This window comes from Labrus bergylta, chromosome 6 (assembly GCF_963930695.1).
Source record: "Labrus bergylta chromosome 6, fLabBer1.1, whole genome shotgun sequence".
Classification (NCBI taxonomy): domain Eukaryota; kingdom Metazoa; phylum Chordata; class Actinopteri; order Labriformes; family Labridae; genus Labrus; species Labrus bergylta.
The window spans coordinates 32,443,182-32,459,964 of record NC_089200.1 but is presented as its reverse complement, the minus strand read 5'-3'; the positions used below and the strand labels follow the sequence as shown (position 1 = coordinate 32,459,964).

At 40.0% G+C, this 16,783-nt stretch overlaps 2 long non-coding RNA genes and 1 pseudogene across 2 annotated transcripts in view; 1 reads left to right on the top strand and 2 right to left on the bottom strand.

Moving 5' to 3' along the window:
* The first annotated feature begins 883 nt into the window (after positions 1-883).
* LOC110003713 (cytochrome P450 2J4-like) lies at positions 884-15,931 on the top strand (annotated as a pseudogene).
* LOC136179433 (uncharacterized) overlaps positions 2,121-16,783 on the bottom strand; it is a 172,791-nt gene continuing 158,128 nt past the window's right edge. Inside the window, exon 3 of the long non-coding RNA XR_010666578.1 lies at positions 2,121-2,206. This is a non-coding gene — a long non-coding RNA (uncharacterized lncRNA). The remainder of the gene's footprint in view (positions 2,207-16,783) is intronic.
* LOC114921277 (uncharacterized) lies at positions 6,689-7,375 on the bottom strand. The gene is made up of 2 exons (XR_003809570.2): positions 7,062-7,375; positions 6,689-6,965 (listed from the first exon to the last, which is right to left on the bottom strand). It is a non-coding gene; the product is annotated as an uncharacterized lncRNA (long non-coding RNA).

Genomic DNA, 16,783 nt, shown 5'->3' with positions numbered 1-16,783 from the left:
AATCTGACTGTACAAAGAGGAGCATGGTTACACAACTTGCAGCAGCCACGCCTACTTTCCCTTGTCAAAACAGGCCTTTCTCACGGACAAATGTAGAAATAACATATTATCATGAAAGACCAAAACAATAATATGGCAATCACTACTGAAAAAACATCAATCACAGCCCAGTCATATTATCTAACACACCTTAATGGTCAAACCCAATCTGCACTTGAGTGACTTTAGACTCTGATTAGATAATATAAACAAAATTAAGCCAGCAATACAAAGTGCAGTGTGAACAAAAGGTATCTGCCTTGTCCTGTGTACTCAGAAATACAGGCTAAAAGTCAAGTTGTGTTTCGCAACACAGCTCTGACATTTAGCATCATTGATCTTTGGACAGGAAGCTCCTTCTAGCTTCAGACTTTTCAAATTATATTCAACTGGAGTGACTTATGTTTAATAAAGGTTTCATTCAATAAGTATCAAGAACACTGTTGAACATTACTTGATATTAAATACTGTGGCTCAGTGGTAGAGTCGGTAGTGTCTCAACTGGAAGGTCTGGGGTTTGATCCCCAGCTCCTGCAGCCTGCATACCATCTCAAGTCCATTTACCAAAAGTGTTCTGCCAGATGTGAATTTGTCTCAGGGCTCCTAAAAGTGTTTCACATCTTGTAAATTAGTTTTTGTCGTTGGTAAACATTTTGCTTGCTTGTGTAACTTTAATTTATAAAACCTTAAAGTGTTTTCCAAAATGTTAATTTTTCCCATGCTTTGTAAAAAAAAAAGTTTTTGTCACTGAAGGATGAATGCACACTGTTTTCCTGTGCTGTGCTTTTATTTTGAAGGAAACAAGCACAAGCAGGAAAGGATAATTTGATATCAACCTATCGTATAACGTTTCTTCTTGATTTAACTTTTAACCTGTGCGGACTTAACTCTCTTCAGTCCTTGATGCACTGTAAATAAGCAGACAACTAAAAGTCAACAGATGGAGGCCATAAAAAGTCTGCTTGGATTTGAGTGGATGGACGGAATAAGTATTGTGATATTTCTGTGTGTTTTTGTGCTGTTGGCTGATATTTTGAAGAACAGAGTCCCATCAAACTTTCCTCCTGGACCGTGGGCTCTCCCATTGATCGGAGACCTTCATCGCATCAAAGCCAGCAGGATCCACGTGCAGCTCTCAGAGGTTTGTAGAGGCCATTCATACATCACTGTTCAGTGAAACATCTGATCATTGAAATATAAAATTTAAATATAGACCTTTTTTTCACATTTGAACACTTTCTAAAATTAAATATTACTCTTTCCTGACTGACTTTGTTTTGCACTTTCTTCGTGTAAAATAATGTCAGCAATAAACATGATTACTGTGGATGAGGAACGAAGAATTCACAAGAAAAAAAAATCTATTAAAGGTTTGCTATTCAGCAGCTTTAGACAAAGTTCAAATGTTAAATTTAGATAATCATCACTTTCAAGCAGTGATTTCCCTTCTCCTGAGCCCCAGAGGCTCAGGGAAGATACACAATAACAATCAGTTTGCAAAACCATCCTAATGGTTACTATTACATGTGCATTCATTTGCAGTTTTCTGTATTCTGTTTTGCAACAATTTCATATAGAATTGTGTGTTTTTTTTGACGGGAAACGTATATAAAAAATAAATGTTCTTATTTAAATAATGAATCACATGTACCGTAGGTCCTGCATGAATTTGACATTTTAACAAGATTTAAAGTCCCTTCATTCAATCAATAATAATAACACAAGCATAAGAACCCAAAAATGAACAAAACACCACGACAACAAAGCATCCCACGGATAAGACACCCAACCAACAACCACAAAACCCCAACATTAGAACCCAAACAAAAACCAGACCCACAATAGAACCCAAACATCATATGTGACCTGCTCCATCATTCACTTTAACCCAGAAACATATTTTGAGTTTTCTGTATGGCTGTAAAGAGGAAAGTCTCAGCTTTATGGCAATACCAAAATTATTTTTCTACTCTAGATATTCTACGAGATACAGTCTTCCAAATGTCAAATGCCTTTTAATAAGGCAGTTTTTTCTTACCACTGTAACTTTTGCTGCTTTGCTAAAGTGCTCATGATGCATAGGCCGGATCTTTGTAACATAACAATGAGTAAGGTCTTTTTACCTGCTCTTTTGTAATGTTAACAGACAGAGAGTAAGGTATTTTACCTGCTTTTTGTAAAGTGTCTTGAGATAACACTTGTTATGAGTTGACGCTATACAAATAAAATTGAAATTGAATTGACTGTCACCAAACCTTGTTTTTGAGATAAAGGGCACTAAAGATAGCAATCAAAATTCCGCCATTTTCCAAATGAATTGAAATACATTTATAAACAATCAATTCAATTCAAAGTGCTTTACATAAAACATCCAAAGCATTGTGACAAAGTGCACAGAAACACATAAAAGGACTTAAATACAATTAGAAAAAAATATCATTAAAGAGCCCAGATTATAGAAAATAAAAACAAGCTAAAATAGAATAAGACAGGTAATAAAAGTTGCTGTGCAAGAAATTAATAAATAATTTGATAACACATCCAATCATTAAAAACAATTATGTACAATATAATCTGATATAGTGTTATTTACTATAATACAGGTTCCCACAGGTCCTTGAAATCCTTGCAAAAATAATAATCAAGGCCTTGAAAGTTTTTGACATGGGTCATTGAAAGTGCTTGAATTTATATATTTTGTACAAGAATAGAAATTCACTCATTCTTTTGATAATTTCTGTTACTTAACGTTCGTCAATAGGCCACATAGCCTGCCATCACAGTAACACAGCACAATTGAGAAGTGTTTACACATTCAAGCCTCTCTCGCTTTTTAATAGTTGTTCTATAAAGCCTGCTAGTTCTCATTGTAAAAATTCTCAGTGTTGTAACAGTAATTAACCTTGATCCGTGTCTCAAACTATGCCTTGTTGGGTCCTTGAATTAGAGGGAATTGGGCCTGGAAAGTCCTTGAAAAGTCGTTGAATTTGATGATTTATAAGGAGTGGGAATAATAATATATAAGAGTATTTAATATGACTATTTTAAACAATTACCGTATTGGTCCGAATATAAGACAGCCTTTTTCCCCATCGAAATAGGTCCGAAAAAGTCAAGTCGTCTTATATTCGGGGTCTAGTATTCAGAGCGCAGCTCTAATTGTTCGCCTGTCCCTTTAAATGTCAACACACATGACGCGCTCTGGGAGGAGCAGGAGAGTGATGACAGTGAGAGCAATGTCGTCTTCGCGCGAATTCATTTTGTCTAGGCTGTCAATCTGTCTCCGTGTCTGTCTAAACAGATGCCGCTCTGACCGATAACACACAAAGACGCTAGCCGGCGTTTTGAAATCTGACACCTGTTTTGTTTTATGAATGCTAGCGATATTTATCATTTGAATTTTACATTAATTTTGACATTGTATTAAAGCTGAGACTTTATTTAATTAGAAACATATAAAAACTGAAAACAGCCCAAAATCGTATTTTCTTGTAAAAACGTGTTTTTACACAAACGGGCCGCTGCGACATCCGACTCATTTTGATGGAACGCGTCACATATAATACTGTGGACAAATAATTAGGCCTATTAGAACCCAAACATCATAAGAACCTGAACACCATAAGAACTCAAACATCATAAGAACCTGAACACCATAGGAACCCAAACATCATGAGAATCAGCAGAATCCAAACATCATAAGAACCCGAACATCATAAGAATCAGCAGAATCCAAACATCATAAGAACCTGAACATCATAAGAATCAGCAGAATCCAAACATCATAAGAACCCAAACATCATGAGAATCAGCAGAATCCAAACATCATAAGAACCTGAACATCACAAGAATCAGCAGAATCCAAACATCATAAGAACCCAAACATCATGAGAATCAGCAGAATCCAAACATCATAAGAACCTGAACACCATTAGAACCCAAACATCATAAGAACCCAACAGTCAGCAGAACCCAAACAAAAACCAGACCCACATCAGAACCCAAACATCATATAAGAACGCGGACAAATTATTAGACCTATTAGAACCCAAACATCATAAGAACCTGAACACCAATAGAACCCAACGGTCAGCAGAACCCCCCAAAAAACCAGACAAACATCAGAACCCAAAAATCAGCAGAACTCAGACATCATAAGAACCTGAACACCATTAGAACCCAAACATTATCAGAACGCGAACATTATCAAAACCAGAATATCATAATAACACAAACAACATAAGAACCCAAACATCCTAAAAATCTGAGCATCATAAGAACCCAAACATCAGCAGAACCAAAACATTATAATAACACCAACATCATCGGAACCCAAACAAATAATCAAAACCCAAACATCATCAGAAACCAACCATCATAAGAACCCAAACATCATTAGAACCCAAACAACATCAAAACACAAAAATCAGCAGAACTCATACATATGGATCCAAATACTATAAGAACTAAATGCTTAATTTTCTCACGCTCTTCTATCGAGACAAGTCTTAAACGCTCAACAAACTCATTAAAGTGCATGAGAACACAAGGCAGTACACATCTATTAAATAAGACAATAAGACAAGTACAGCACACACTTCATATGGTGTAACTACAGGTTGATCTATGGCACCTAGCATGGGCTTGTCTGCTAGCACATTTATTGTTCATAAAACCAAACTTTTAGCTTACTCAAACATCAAAACTGCATCGTCATGAAAGTCTTTACGTGTCAGTAAGTTATTTCAGACATGTTGGCTTTGTTTATGACCATAAAAATACCTGGAAAAAAGGAATAATAATCACAAGATTGATTCTGTTATGTTTCCTTATTAAGAATTTAGTAGAAGTTATTCTAAACTATTAGTGCATAACTTATTCACTTGTCACAACAGCCGGGTGAGTGTTTGTGGTGTCACAGTTCCACCTGAACACCTGTCTGCTCTGTGTTCTCAGTTTGCAGAGAAATATGGAAAGATTTTCAGCCTGCGGCTCTTTGGTGGAAGAGTTGTCGTCATCAATGGATACAAGCTTGTGAGAGAGGCCCTGGTCCAAAAAGGGGAGGACTATGTCGATCGCCCCGTCATACCTATTTTTTGTGCAATGATGGGGGACAAGGGTACTGCGTTTGCATTGCGTGACTGGTTGTATTTATGCATATATTGCCATCGAGCTTGTTGTTAAATTCTTATTCCTTAATGTGTTCAGTATAATGTGTTTGTGTGTCTCTAAAAGGTCTGGTGATGTCAAACAGCAATCCATGGAAGCAACAGAGGAGATTCGCTCTTCACACTCTCAGGAACTTTGGAGTGGGCAAGAAGACCCTGGAGCCATCCATCCAGCAGGAGAGCCAATATCTCACTGAGGCTTTTGCCAATCACAAAGGCAATAAAAAAATCATAGCAGCAACTGACAAGAATACAATCCTGAACTAGTCTTGTAGTCCTGTTTTCCTCCCTTTGTCTTTAGTTATTATTAAATAATCTTGTGGTAAACATTATCTTTAAACTTTGACACACACAAAACCAAGCAACAAAGGATCATAAACCATATAACACATCTGGTATCAACCTGATGATAATCTATTATTACAAGCTTATTGACAACTTGGCAGAGCAGTGACTTAAATACATATTTAAATAAGGTCTGTGTCTTCTTTTTCACGACTCTCTACATTTTCTCTTTACCTGACAGGACAGCCTATGAATGCTCAGCCACTGATAATCAGTGCTGTGTCCAACATTATCAACTGCCTTGTGTTTGGACATCGCTACGAGTACACTGACAAGAAGTACCTGAGTATTCTTCAAGATTTCAAAGAGGTTGTGTTCTTACAGGGAAGTTCAAGTGTACAGGTGAGTCACTTTGTAAACTGTATTTATATATATACACATAAAACTCTTTAAAGATCTATATTGGGCTTTTTATGCCTTTATTTAATGAAAGGACAGTGGACATGGTCAAGAAATCAGGGAGAGAAACAGTGGGGAAAGAGATGCAGGAATAGAGTCATAGGGCTGCCTGCCCTCGAGGACCACAGTCTCTGGACATGGGGCAAGCGCACCAACCACCATGCCATACCTGTCATACTGTAAACAAGATGCATTGCACACCGTTACTAATACCAAAACTTCATAAACATGAAATTGAACATACAGAAGGGAAGGGCATTACAATTAAGGGTACATTTTAGGTTGCAGCCCACAATGTATCATGTAATTATTTAGAGGCTACAATGTAATCTTTTGTACCCCTGTCATACATACATCAAGGTAATGGTCCAGGTACTAGTTTGATAATACGCATTAACTATTGCAACTCCTTAGGCAGGTCTTCCTGCATGCACTATCAAACCCCTGCAGATGATCCATCCACGTCTACACTCCCTTGTGCCATTCAATCTGCAGAGTCCCTTTGCATCTTTAAGGAAAAGCTAAAGACCCAGCTCTTTATGAACACCAACGAACTTAATGACAATGACGATGATATTTAGGATGCTGGTTAGAACTCTCAAGAAGAGCTGTTGATGAATAAAAATAAAAATAAATGAAACAAATGGGGGAAGAAGAAAAAAAAGGATATATGTAACAAGAAGAGATTACGAAAATAATTACAAATAAAAAAAGTAAGTAACCAAGGGTTCAGGCAGTAAAGTGTCACAGCTTTTCTGCTTTATTAAGGGTTGAATACAGGTTGATTACGGGCCTCTTTAAGAATATCTTGTTACGGTTTGTATCCAGACCCAAAAGCAGACACAGCAGCAAAGCTGAAGGATTTGAGGTTTTATTGCAGGGTTTGGGAAAGGTGGATGGCTGGTAATGACGTCATGGAGGAGACTATGGAGTAGCTGGTTCTGTAGGCAGGCGGATGAGTGGTTGTGTTGTCTGTGAGGAGAGCAGACTGGAGGAGATGACACCGGTGAGAATCTGGACAACAGGAGAGAAAAATCAGTTAGGATCCACTAGTAAAACACTACTAGAACAAAACTCTAACAAATGTTAGGAGCAGCCGATAGTATCTACCACTTCAGTAGGCACAATAATCTGGCAATGAGTCGAGTTGAACCCAGGGTTTTTAACTTGAGGCAGATGAGCAGACGAGCTGCAGGTGTGAGTAGTCACCCGGTGTTGATTGCAGCCACACCCTCCAGAGACACACACACAGACAGACAGAGGGGGAGGGGACACAAAGGATACACAGAAATAGGATCACAGCCAGAGCCGTAACATATCTATCCAAATAAGTCCAAATAGGCCTCTTTGCAGAGGCTGTGCTTTCTCTACTCCAATATAGGTTAAGAAGGGTCCCATATTTTTTGAAATGAAGAGGGTTTGTCCTTGAGCCAGTAGGTCATGGCCTCCAGGGGTATGAGTTCTATTATACTTCGTAACCACATTGAGAGCTGAGCAGGTTTGTTAGAGATCCACTGAAGTAAGATGCACCTTCTAGCACCAAACAAAAGAACATCAAGGAGTTTCAACATGTTGGGTTTAATATTAATTGCAGAATATAAACCAATAATACAAGAAACCGGCTTAAGATCTAAGTTTTTACCAAACATTACAGACATTTCTTTACAAACATTTACCCAAAACGTTTTGATGAAAGGCCAATTGAAGATACAGTGGAAGTATGTCCCTTCAATAACCTTACATTTATTACAATTCTTTGAAAGAGAAGGGTTGAATCTATTCCGTAGCAGTGGTGTAATTTGAAGCCTGTATATAATTTTGAATTACATTACCTTAACCTTGTTAGTGGACAAACACCCAGATGAACCAGACCAATGGTTCCAATACCCTTGTCTGACCAAAATGTAAATGCACAATCTACTAGGCTAGGGGGAAAGTCTGGATTCAGATAAATGGGGGTAAGTCTTGAAAGACAGTCTTCCCGAGCCTCTATTTTCCTAATAGTTCTCCATACTTTCATAGTGTTCAGGAGGAGGAAATTACCTTTTACTTTCTCTGAAACCCATTTTTTTTAGAAATATACATAATATAACAAAGAGGAATTTTGTCCAGAGGGGCAGCCTCTATGTTGAGCCATGTAGATTTCGGGTAATTTCTAACCCATTCCCAAAGATACCTGCCAAGGCAAGCCAGTTGGTAGTATCTAATATTGGGCAAAGCCAGTCCACCCTCTTCTAGTCGGTGCTGCAGCTTCTGTAGTTTTAATCTAGCTTGTTTATTTTCTCATAAAAAGGATGATAATGAGCTGTTTAAAAAAGGGATTGATTTTCCGGTCAAAAGAACTGGGATCATTTGAAAAACATAAAGCAGCTGAGTAGAGTAAAAATATTTTTAGAGTAGAGTAAAAAGATTTACTCTACCCAAAAGAGATAATGTGAAGGAAGTCCAGCATGCCAGATCATCTATTCATTCTGTGGATTAAAGGCAAAAAGTTGGCTTTATAGAGAAAGAGAGGGATGGAGTAATTTATATATACCCATATAAACAAACCCAGAAGGGGACCATCAGAAAGGGGCAGAGCTATATGATGTCCAAATGGTATTAAGAGTTAGGAGCATAGCCTCTGATTTTGCGTAATCAATTTTATAGCCTGAGAGCCTCCCAAAATTTTGATGATTTCAATGGAGACTTCTGGGTTGCTGAAAGGGATACTTCACCCATTTGCATTAAGCTTTGTATCATTAGAAACCTGGTAGTATTTTTGAATGGTCGTGCATCCCGCCCTCATTTTCCCCTGAGATAGGAAATCTTTGTATTTCTGTGTCTGAAAAGGAGCTTCCAGTGACACAAAATCATGATTTTTGCGTCATTGGAAGCTGTTGCAGTTAGCAGGGTGAAACTACAACGCTAGTTCCTCATATCTTCGATCACTGAAGCTACAGACCAATCACAGATCAGTGGGTGGGAACTCACTCCCAGAATCAAAACTTAACGTCCGCCATATTGCTTGGAAGCTATGCTAACAGGCTCTATGGAGAAAGCTGATAATCTCCCGGCGGCCGCGAGCCCGGCCGCCAGGAGCTGGCCACAACACAAGACCGGCCTGTCGGCAGCAACCGTCTTGCGGCTGTATTGCTACATTGCTGCCGCCGGCCGCTGCCAGCTCAACAGCCGAGACATAATGCCTGCCTGTCTGGTGAGGACGAGGAGCTGGCTCGAGCTGGGGCTGACTGGTAGTGTCGCTGCTCTCACTGTTTGCCTATGGACACAGACATAGAGTCTGTTTTCTGACAGGAATTTCCAAGATCAATTCTGGAAGAAATCTCTGAATCAGTTGAGGAAACGGCCTTATGTGTTGAAGTAAATATGTCTGTAAATGTTTTTATTGCTAAATTTCTACTGCTATACTGTATATTTTGGAGAAACTGTATCGATCAACTTTCCCTCTGGGATTAATGAAGTATTTCTGATTCTGAACTAGAGGACCTTAGTGGGAGTGCATTCTGGGATTGGTGTCTTTCATCAACATGAGCCAAAAAGACACTTTCTGCCTTTTCACGGCCAAGAAGACACCAACTTCAAAATGTATTTCACATTTCTACTATATATATGATCCAATGTCAATACAGATTCATGTTTCAACGGGTGAAGTATCCCTTTACGAATAACAACATGTCATCGGCGTAGATAGAAATTTTGTGCTTATGGGGACCTATATCAATACCTCTCACCAGAGAATCACTCCGTATCACCTCTGCCAAAGGCTCTATTGCGAGAGCAAACAAAAGCGGGAGACAGGACACCCCTGGTGGGTGCCACGCCCAACCTGAAATGTAGGGGACTTCCAGCCATTTATAAGAACTGATGAGGGGAGTCGTATAAAAGAGAAATCCATTTAATAAAGTTATTTCCCAGGTTGAATTTGGAAAGAACATTCAATAGATAAGGCCACTCAACTCTATCAAAAGCCTTTTCTCAATCAAGGGAAACCACGATAGCCTTAGCTTTCAAATTAGTGCCACACTGGATAAGGTTCAGCAACCTCCTAACATTTTAATTTTGGCCTACGATGAAGCCATTCTGATCTACTGAAATCAGGTCTGGAAGAATGTTTTCTAATCGTCTAGCCAGAATTTTCACTATAGGCTTTCTGTTGACATCAAGCAGGGCAATTGGTCTATATAAGGAGCAATCCTCTGGTGGTCTGCCCTTTTCAAAATTAATGAAATGTTGGTGTCCATCATAGTTATGTTGTTGTTGACGATGTAATGATGTGATTTTTTTTGTGCTCTGTCTCTAGTCACTTCCTGTCAGCACCTGTGTGTCCGATTGGACTTAAAGCTGTTTGTTTGCACTTCCTGATGTTGTTTGCTCCTCTCTAGATCCTTGCTTGTGTTTTTCTTACTTGGATAAAAGTGTCTGCTAAATGAATTGTGATATTTGGAGAATGCCACCCCAAAAGAGTGGACTGCTCCTTCCAGGTGTGGAGTGAGCCTCTGCCTCAGCAAAGGAGTTCAAGTATCTTGAGTCTTGGGGCAGCTGCGGCTCAGCTGGTAGAGTTGGTGGTCTTTCAACCCAGAAGGTCAAGGGTTCGATCCCCAGCTACTGCAGCCACATGTCCGATGTGTCCTTGGGCAAGACCTTTAACCCCGAAATTACTCCTGCGGCGTATGAATGTGTATAAATGGGATTAGTTACTTCTGTTGGTCTCACTACACAGCAGCCTCTACCATCAGTGTGTGAATGTGTAGGTATGGCATGCGGTGTGAAAGCGCTTTAAGTAGTCAGAAGACTAGAAAATAAATATACAAGCTCAAGTCCATTTACCATTTTGTTCACGAGTATGGGTAAAATGGATTGCAGCATTAATGCGGCATTGCGTAGAACTGTCATGGTGAAGAGGGAGCTGAGCCTGAAGGCAAAGCTCTTGGTTCCCAGGTTGATCTTCGCTCCAACCACAAACTGTAAATATTATATATTAAATACAGACTATGGTTCCAATCCTCACCTGTGGTCAGAAGTTTTGTGAAGTGACCTAAAGAATTAGAACTGGACTACAAATGGACTTTCCTCTGGAGGGTGGCTGGGCTCAGCCTTGGAGAGAGGATGAGCAGCTCTGACATCCGAAGGGAGCTCGGAGTAGGGCAGCTGCTCCTCTGCATCGGAAGGAGCCAGTTGAGGTGGTTAGGGCATCTGATTAAGATGCTTCCAGGCTGGGCTGTTCTCCATCAGCTGCAGAAAACCTCTGAAGAAGGGAAGTAAAAAAGAGGAATATTTCAATTTTGGCCAGTGTCTCCCCGATACACACACGCTTCCCTGAGGAAACACAGATCGACCAGTGAGGTGATTGAACACAAGACATTTGTTTGATTTTTTATATTGCTGCAGCTCAGAGTCTGAAACAAGCACAGACTATTGTAAGACACTGACACTGATCCTGTCCCAGATATGGCCCAGGCACATCCAAATGGGCAACTGGGAGGATTTCGGCCTATGGTTGTGTAGCATGTTCGTTAAACAGAGTGTAAAAAATTATAATTTTTAGTGGACTGCTTAAGCGATTATATATTCCGTCTGGCCTGGGAACACCTTTGAATCCCCCAGGAGGAGCTAGAAAGCGTTGAGAAGAAGGAAGTCTGGGGCGACTTGCTTGCTGCCACTGCGACCCTACCCTGGATAACTTGGAAGAAAATTCGGGGAACAAGATGACTATTTTGATGTGACAAAAAAGAAAGGGTTCCTCATAAATGCTTCTATGAAATTAAAACCCTTCAGTACTGAAACCTTTGGAGTTCCATTTAAAAGACAGAATGCTACTCAAACAAACATTATATATTGCAATAAATTAATATCTGATCTTATGGATGTGGCAAGGGGCAATAAGGGTTGGTGTATAATAGACAACAAAAATCTAACTGACCCCACGACGCCACCTGGGGAATTTCACCCCAGGAAATATATAAACACCTTAATCAGACAAAAGCAACACAGGTTCAACAACTGAATCAAGACAGAGACGTGGTTCCAAAAGAAAATGTAAATTTAATGATTACTGAGACTGCTCCCACTACAATCGATATCAGTTGCTAGCCTGTTTGCATTATTTTTTTCTCCATCTTCTTTACATCAGAGCAACCATCAACACATTTCAGTGAAATTAAACTCTTTGGGTAGATGATAAACCACCAAGAGGTTTCTGGAGCACACGTCCACAATGTTTTGCCCCATCTACAACAGCCTGCACCTTTGACTTGTTTAGGTTTCAATCTACCTCATGCTTAACTGATTGCTGCCTCCATACTCTGTAGATTTATAACACGTTCCCCTGGCTGATGAAGTGGCTGCCTGGATCTCACAACAAGATTTTAACTATGTTCAAAAGGATCGTTGACTTTGTTGAAATCAAGGTCAAAGAACACAGAGATAGTCTAGACCCGTCCTCACCAAGAGACTACATCGACTGCTTCCTCACAGAGATGGGAGAGGTAAAAGTTTACATGTTTGGAGGTCTTTGTGGTAGATTTTGTGTGTGTTGTGTTTGCATATTGTAATTTAATATGCAAACTTGTACTTGACACTTGTCTTTTTGTTTTATTGATAGAGAGACGAAAAAGATTCTCGTTTTGATATCGAGAATTTGTGTTCTTGCACTCTGGACCTGTTTGGTGCTGGAACTGAAACTACTACCACTACTCTACACTGGGGACTGCTGTACATGATCTACTACCCTCAAATACAAGGTATGTGTGTGTGATAGTCATATATGTCCCTTCCCATGTCTGCTTAGTTTTGTAAAAGTTTTAGCAGGACTTTATAGTATCAGAATTCTTCAACAGGATAAGTCAGTTCGTCTCTCAACCGAAAAGTCAGGGGTTCAACCGGAAAGTCGGGGGCGGCAGTAGCCGAGTCCGTAGGGACTTGTGTTGGGAACCACAGGGTGGCCAGTTTAAGTCCCAATACGGACCATAATATGGAAGTTGGTCTGGTAGCTGGTGATAAGCAAGAGTACTGCAGAGGTGCCCTTGAGCAAGGCACCGAACCCCCAACAGCTCTGGTGTGCTCCTAGCCGCACTCTGACTTCTCTCCACTAATGATGTCCACAGGTCACTGTGCATGCGTGTGATTCAGGCCTATGTATGTGAGAAGCATGTCTCTTAATAACAGAGTGTAAACCAGAATTTCCCTCAGGGATTAATAAAGTATATCAAATTGTATATATTGTAATATATCAACATGTCCGATATGTCCTTGGGCAAGACACTTAACCCCAAGTTGCTCCCGCTGCTTCGTCAGCGGCGTATGAATGGATGACTTAATACTGATGGACTCTTTACTCAGCAGCCTCTACCATCAGTATGTGAATGTGTATGAATGGAGGAGTTAATACTGATGGACTCTTTACTCAGTAGCCTCTACCATCAGTGTGTGAATGTGTATGAATGCATGAGTTAATACTGATGGACTCTTTACTCAGCAGCCTCTACCATCAGTGTGTGAATGTGTAGGTGTGACCTGCGGTGTAAAACGCTTTGAGTAGTCAGAAGGAAAAAAAAGTCCATTTCCAGTTTATCTGGTCAAATTACTTGTTTTATGTTTTCCCTGTATACAGAGAGAGTCCAGGCTGAGATAGACGCTGTGATTGGTTCATCCAGAGCGCCCTCTCTAAATGACAAAGAAGACATGCCCTATACTAACGCAGTCGTTCATGAGATCCAGAGAATGGCCAACATCATTCCCCTTAATGTGATGCAACCAAGGACACAACACTCGACAAGTACACAATCCCAAAGGTACATAATGCACATTGTAGCATTCTGCTGATAATCAGTCCTGTTGTTATGTTAGTATGGATTATCAAATGTCCTTCATAAATGCTGTTTCCTCAGGGCACCATCATCATGCCCACCCTGAACTCGGTTCTTCACGATGAGACGATGTGGGAAACTCCACACTCCTTCAACCCTCAACACTTTCTGGATCGGGACGGCCAGTTTAGGAAGAGAGAGGCCTTCCTTCCTTTCTCAGCAGGTTGGTCAGTTGTTACAACTCCATCAAAGCAACATAAAAGTGGCGTCAGTAGAAATATTCATGACAGTCCGTAAACACCCCTCCTTCTGGGCTCAACGCCTCCAGAATCGCTATCACTGCCGGTTAAGTGTGAACGTTTGCTGCTTGTTCCTACACTGCAAGCAACCAGAGATTATTGAAGCCCTGACACACCATGGAGATTGTCGGCCGTCGGTCCTAGTTGGACCGTGTTTTTGTATCAAAACAATGGTTTATATACAGTATATCCGCATTCTTCTCCGTCCTCTTCCGGTTTCTCCTTTTTGGAATGACGATTACAGACTACCGCTGCCTGCTGGCATGGAGAGTTATTTCCTCTCACACATGCACAGAACTTACGCCTTTGGTTGTAGTCTTTACGGTGTGTTCAAGTGCAACTTCTTGGCCATGACAAAGGCGACGTGAGGCGAAGCCGCAGGCGGCATTCGTTGCCACTAGTTTCTTCCCATCTGCTTGGTGTGTCAGGGCCTTTACATTTGTTGTAATGGAAAAGACGATTATTTAGCATGGTAGCACAAGCTAACCAGCTGTGTTTGGCACCTGCCTGTCCAACAGAAAGCAGATCAACTCCAACTCAAGCTTCACACTCACTTTGCAACGAGCTTCACTGTGATTATATTTTCTCTTCTTGCTGCTACTTCCACGTCCGTCATTTCGCCGGTTTCAATGGTGTACAAACGCTGAATTGTATCCAATCCTAAACTTACCGGTGCGCTTTCATTGGCTGGGGGTAACATACCATCTCCCCACCCAGAAACGTCCTGAGTCAACCAGAACAAAGCAGAACAGTAAAATCCAGTCAGAGGACAGAGTCTCTGCAGACACAGTCGCCACCACACATGTATGGAGGCCAAGAAGGGATGATGGAGCAGCTTTACTTTAGGAGAAGTCTGTATTTGATTTTGTAGGAGAAAGCTGCTGACTCTACCTTTAATGTTATACACCAAATGATTTCCTGAAGAGAATTTCTAAAATACACAACATTGCCCACCTGGCTTTTTGCCATGACTATTGTCTTACAATAGTCTGTGCTTGTTTCAGACTCTGAGCTGCAGCAATATTATAAATCAAATAAATGTCTTGTGTTCAATCTCCTCACCTGTCGATCTGTGTTTCCTCAGGGAAGCGTGTGTGTATCGGGGAGCCGCTGGCTAAGATGGAAATATTCCTCTTTTTTACCTTTTTACCTTCTTCAGAGGTTTTCTTTCTCTGCAGCTGACGGAGAGCAGCCCAGCCTGGATTTTGTTCTAGGATTCACTCGCAGTCCCAAACCTTACCGCCTCTGTGCTGTACCCCGATGAACCACCAGCTGTCCCAGACTCAATCAAGTTTCTGTGAAGGAAAATTTCAACAGAGAATTTAATTTGTATTCTGTGTCTTAATTTGTTTCAATTATTGCTGATAAAAGGTCACATATTCTGCAGAATCCACTTCACCATGTTTCTCTAACTCTTAATATGTGTCTCTAGTCTGTCTACAAAACCCCCAATGATGAGAAAAGTCCATAATCTCCATCTTTTCTCTGCTCCACTTTTCAGAAAATGTGTGCTCTGAGTCTGCCTTCTCACCGTAAACAATAGGACATAGAGTGAGAAAGACCGAGACACCCAAGTCCTTCCAGAGAGGGGGCGTGGTCAGACACAGCTCATTTACATATTTAAAGGTACAGACACAGAAACAGCCTGTTCTGAGCAGGGATGAAATAAAGGGGTTTATAGGTATGATCAAATACAGGATCAGAGTGGATTTAGAACAAGAAACTTCACACACATGTTTTGAGGAGCTCTGAGACTTATTTAAACTGAAGAGGAGGAGAATATGTGACCTTTAATTCTTTCACTTTTCAAATGCTGTAACTTCTGATTGTTCCATGTCAAGTCTTACCAGTAAAAAGAAATTTGAAAATGGGTGAATTTGAAAAAGTCTCAGTCTGTTTATTTTTCCATGAACATACCTGCATTCTGGCAATCAAAGGGACTACAAACATTAGCAACCATCACAACTGAAGTAGATATGTTTATTTTATTTATTTTTTTTAACATTGGAGGTGACCTTCTTCAAGCTTCACAAACAACAATGGCCTCTAATGTACCTATATTGGGTTCTTTTTCAACAAACCTATAAACAGATAAAAAGTGGCTCTTCGTTGAGATCACAAAAGTGAAAAAGATTACTGGATCAACATTTATGTATTCACATGTTAACATTTGATGGAATATATATGCAGTGGCGTGCCTAGAGGGGTGACATGGGGCCCCTTGAAAACTGATAAGCCACCCCAGGTGCCTCTCCAAAACACTAAACTATGACTGGCTACTTGTCTTGTCAGAGGCGATACTTGTGTTTCAATTGAGTATTTAGGCCAGAAGTAGTTTTCTTTACATGTCAATGTAGTTAGTAGTTTTAAGTTTTGTTAATACTTTAAATAGAAAAAAACTGCAAATGTATTTATTGAATAAGAAACAACCTGAGAAAATGAATGAGTCTATAAAAAATGGTGGGGAGCAGAGAGTTGTTTTTTTTTTTTTGTTTTTTTACCAGAATCCCACTGTGACATCACAAGGAGAGCAAATTAGAAATGAAGCATTTTTCTCTGTGTTGTAAGACTTATGCAGACCACAAACAAAGGACTGGATGGATTTATTTCACATTTTGTGGGTCAAAAAAATTATATTTATTTTAGAATATGTCTCCTTTAAAGACAGAATATGTGATTTTTCACACTTAAATATAATATAAATCAAGTCTATCCTCTGAAAATAACT